Raw genomic sequence first — 5,076 nt, forward strand, 5'->3', positions numbered from 1 at the left:
CACCTCAATCATGACATATTCCAGGGAACTTAAAGGTATCTTAAGATCACAGATCACATGCGTCCGTTTGCTATCCAACAGAATGCAGGTCCCCCGAGCTTTGGATCCGCCGAAGACGGTTCGGTAGCCCGTCAGAGAAACTTCTTCCGTCATTGTCTCCTGCAGTAGAATAGCCTGCGGCCTACCCTTCCACGCGCGAATATACTGCTGTAGAGGCGCCCGTTTACAAGCATACCCCCTACACTTCCATTGCCACACACAAAAAGCCTCATTTTGTCGCGCCATGTTAAAGCAGTTGCAGCGAGCCATCTTGCTGAACCTGAGTCTTCCCTGTCGAGAAACCAGCCGACTGAGATCCGGACCTAAGAAGGGAAGAGGCACTCAGACTGGATTTGTTTTCGGACACCTCTATTCTACATTGCAGCTCCTTGAACCTCCCATCAATCGAGACGAGCGACTCTGTCAGACGCGTATTCAGCTGTGCCAGACCATCATTGACCTGCTTAACACTATTTACAACACTCGACAGCATCTCCTTCACCTCAGATCTAAACTTCCTCGAAGCGGGCTCCGCCTCATGAGTCATCGTCTTCCTCTTTGTGGGGCGCGACCCACTAGCCTCACCTACATCAGCAAAATCCATGCTCTCTATGGGCTCAGGCATTGCCCTCTCGGCCGGTGCAGGTCCTGCCACACCCATATGGGCCGAGATTTCTGCCCTAAGCAGCCTCACCATTTCTCTCAACTCTGCGTTTTCCTGTTCTAGCCTCTTGAATCGCGCCTCATTCTTGCTTTGCTCTGGCCTTAACAAACTAGGCATCTCCGTTCGAGCACTTGTGTGCTCCGTTCAGGTAGTACCACTTGCCGCTCCACTGGGGCCCTTGCCTTGTAGACCCTGCAGCACACCACTCTTGCGCACACCCTGTCCCGCTGTCCCGTTGGGGCCACGCGCAGTCTCAGTTCCCAACTGTCCGTCCAGTCCGAAGCGCACCTTAGACGCCGATCTGCGCCCAGACCGGCCACCGGAGCGGCTGCGAGATGCTCTACCTGGTCTCCTTGATCTTGACCTTGAACGTCGACGCCCACAATCTTGTCCTTGCCCGCTCTCCAGCGTCTTCCCCAACGTCGGCAACTGGCTGTCGTCGTACCTGAAGCCTCCCTTCTCTTCATCCTCCGCCTTGATGTCCGCCATAGCCCGCTCAAAACGACGGCGCCGGACCACATATGGGGTACGGAACCACTGCTGCTACTCCTTGGCAACCGTGATATGCTCTCCCGCACACAGTTCACACTTGGGCGTACACCGGTGGGCCTCATTAGGATTGGTTGAACTGCAGCCCCTGCAAACCACTTCTTCCGGCGAGGGGCAGACGTCAGCGCGATGCCCCAGCTTTCCACAAGCATAACAAACATGAATCTGCTTGCGGTAAAGCGTGCACCTAACCAGCGCGTTACCATAACGAACGTAGTTGGGCACCTTGTATCCATCAAAGGCGATGATGACCGTACCCGACTCCTTGATGCGTTTTGCCGCCAGGGCCAGGGGATTAAGCGGGTTGACAATCTTGCGACTGAGCGCTTCAGGTCCCTCGCTGAGGAACATTTATGATTCCCTTGCACGTTTCATGCGGCTCCGCACGATATGCCGCAGTTTCATGCATGCGCCCAGCAATGCATAAATCCTTGATCCTCACGTACTTCGCAGCATTTTCTTCTTCCGGCGGGCTAACCACCACAATATTCTGCTGAAAATTGGGACAGATTGTGTCCGCTTCTCGCTTTGCCTCGTCTAGGCAAGCAGCAGCCGCGATTGCATCAGCCACCGTGGCCGCACGAATTTTAGCAATATTCAGACCTCCCCTGATCCTCACGATAATCTTGATATCATTTCTCGGCAGCGGAGGAATTTTACCGCGAAGGATGATACCCTTCTTGACGCTAGCAGGCGAGTTTGGACTCACTTTGCCGTTCTTGGGTCCCGGCCCGCCGTTAGGGCTAACAGCGTTGCCGTCGTATGATGGCCTTGGCTTGGTCGTAGAATTCCTCTGGGTGTTACTTTTCCAGCCAGCATCCTCCGAAACGTCTTCCCGAGCAATATCTTCGCCTTCCACAGCGTATTCCACCATGACAAAAGCGTCACGCGGCCGGGGAGCCGGCGCGGCCCACGAGCACGGCGGGTTCGGCGTTAAGGGTTAACACCTCCGGCGGCGTAGTCTCGACGAGAAAGGCCGTAAAATCAAGTACAGTCCACTCGCTGAACAAGGTCCTATATCCCGGTATACCGCGTAACTTCGCGATTCCGCTTAGTACAGAATTAGGCACCAAAGAGAGAAAAATCCGGTCAAAACTGCCCATAAAGCGGGAGCCGACGCAGACACGTCTCACTACTTGTAGTGGGGCAAGTGCCTACGCGAGTCTCGCGTTAATTAAGACGAAGACCAATGAGAGCGTAACAGAAAAGGAGTGTTTGGCCATTGTGTGGGCGCATGGCAAGTTTTGCCCATATTTATACGGCCGATCTTTTGACGTAGTGACCGACCACCACGCACTATTTTCGCTGTCGACGCTAAAATACCCATCGGGCCGCCGGGCATTGTGAATTCAAGAATATGACATCTGCGTGGTTTACTACCATCATGATCAGCCTGGTTACGCCCACTGCAGGGAAAAGACCTCTCCCATATTTCTCCAACTACCCCGGTTATGCACTAATTGTGGCTATGTTGTCCCTGCAAACTTCTTAATCTCATCCGCCCACCTAACTTTCTGCCGCCCTCTGCTACGCTTCCCTTGGAATCCATTCCGTAACTCTTAATGACCATCGGTTATCTTCCCTCCTCATTACGTATCCTGCCCCTGCCCATTTCTTTTTCTTGATTTCGACTAAGATATCATTAACTTGCGTTTGTTCCCTCACCCAATCAGCTCTTTTCTTATCCCTTAACGTTACACCTATCATTCTTCTTACCTTGTTTACCGTTCCGGGCGAAAGCACTGCGACGCTGACGCGTTATTCCGATCACCGCTTCCCCCGAAAGCCAGTCATGACTCCCCCTGCGGGTGCACATTGTCTTCTCTGGACTTTGACATTATCGCTGCTGCACAGCAGAATGATCCCTGGACTGCATCTCTGTTCGACCTTCTCTCCGATACGTTGAAAGTTCCAAGGTCACGAATGCTTCGGCGCCAAGTTCCTCATTTTGCGATTCGAGACCAGTTATCGACGCAACTATGCTCCAGAGCGACGCACCTGGTTACTCGTTATTCCGAGAATCTTGCGATCAGAACTCTGCTCCTCGTTCCAGGTCGATCCTCAGTGTGGCCACGCGGGAGTCTTCAAGACCTACGAAAGACTTCGACCCCGCTATTACTGGCGTGAAATGCACAATTTCGTTCGAAACTTCGTCCGCTCTTATCATGAGTGCCAACGCCGCAAAGTGCGAACACACAACTCCTCCGGTGAACTCCAGCCTTTACGATGCCCATCCCGGCCCTATGATCGTATGGGCATAGATCTCTATTTCCCACTTCCGTTGACTCCTACCGGGAACTGTGGATAATCGCTGCGGTAGACCACTTAGCACGTTATGCGGAGACTGCTGCTCTACAATATGCTACAGCGCAGGAGGTCGCCAATTTCGTACTACGCCGTTTTCTCCTTCGTGATGGAGGTACACGTGAACTCTTAAGCGACAGAGGTCGCGCCTTTTTTCTGAAGTCATCGAACAGCTGCTTGCTGAATGCGCCATTGTTTATCGTAAATGCACTGCTTATAATGCAAAGAATAACGGTGCCACCCAACGCTTTAGTTGAACTCTTGGTGACATGCTCGCTATGCAAGTCTCACCTGATCACTCTAATTGGGACCTAGTTGTTCCGTTTGTCACCTGCGCCTACTACACTGTGACTCAAGCCACTACCGGATTCTCACCCTTTTACGTTCTTTACGGACAATGAAGTTACTCATTACACATCGTGTCATCACTTCTGAGCACTGCACAAACTTCCATTTTCGTATCGATGAAGCACGCACACACAACACCTACGAACACCATATTGTAGCGAAGTGACGCAGCCGTTAGATGTCAGACGCATCAGCTCACCCGGGAGACGAAGATGAATGGCGACGAGCTCTGGCAGGGGCAAGTCCAAATCCGCAGGTACGACGACGACAGTAGCATTTGAACAACTAGGTTTATTCACTTGGCATCTGCCGTAAGTTTAAACTGTGCAAAAATCTACAAACAAAACGATGTCATACCCGTCGTCGTCAGCCTGCCTGACCGGCCTGGTCTCCCGTAGTGAAGTTGCGCCGTCCGCTGCTGTCTACTTGCTCACTCCTCAAAACTACTCGAACTATCCTTTAAATAAGTTTACACAGCATCCAAGAGACACTTTTCTCCACCAATGGGCTACTTCGTTACTCCGACCAATCAGGCAAGCCGACATCATCCAATAAGCGTCAGAGTTCAAGGGGACCAAAAATGGGCGCGTCAACACTCCGTATACAAAAGCACTCTGACCATACCTAATCAGCTTTTGACAGCCGAGCGTGGGAAGAGGCCGCTTGAGGTACACGTGTGACGTCAGGCGCGGCGGCCGGGCAGGACATGCCTGCGGCGCCGTCGCGGTTATTTGTGTACAAAGGTTCTCCCCCCGCGGCGAGGAGACCACAAAATTCCCCGCAAAAAAGCAACGAGGCCCGCGCTATACTGTTGTCGCGACAATATGCTGAGGTGGGCGATCACAAACTTTTCATTTTGGCGCGTACCGAACTAGTGTCATGCTTAGAATGTAGGTGTATGCGATGGCGTTCGCGTTTGTTATGCACATGCAAAAGACGGCCTAAAACACACGAAATCGTCGGCTTCATTTCTTCCGACCCTCGCGTAAACACAACAGAAATCTGTCTGTTTCCTTTTGCGATCACACGTACTGAAGAGGCCAGGAAGAGTAGAGCGGCTTTCGGCGTTCGACAAATAGCTTTGCAGCTGATGAATAGCTCTTGCCAATGATCACAATAAACCGCACAAAAAACAAGCTGCTGCTGCAGCCTAGCGGCCTAGGCCTCGCGCT

The sequence above is a fragment of the Dermacentor variabilis genome, unplaced genomic scaffold (assembly GCF_050947875.1).
Source record: "Dermacentor variabilis isolate Ectoservices unplaced genomic scaffold, ASM5094787v1 scaffold_21, whole genome shotgun sequence".
NCBI classification, from domain to species: Eukaryota; Metazoa; Arthropoda; class Arachnida; order Ixodida; family Ixodidae; genus Dermacentor; species Dermacentor variabilis.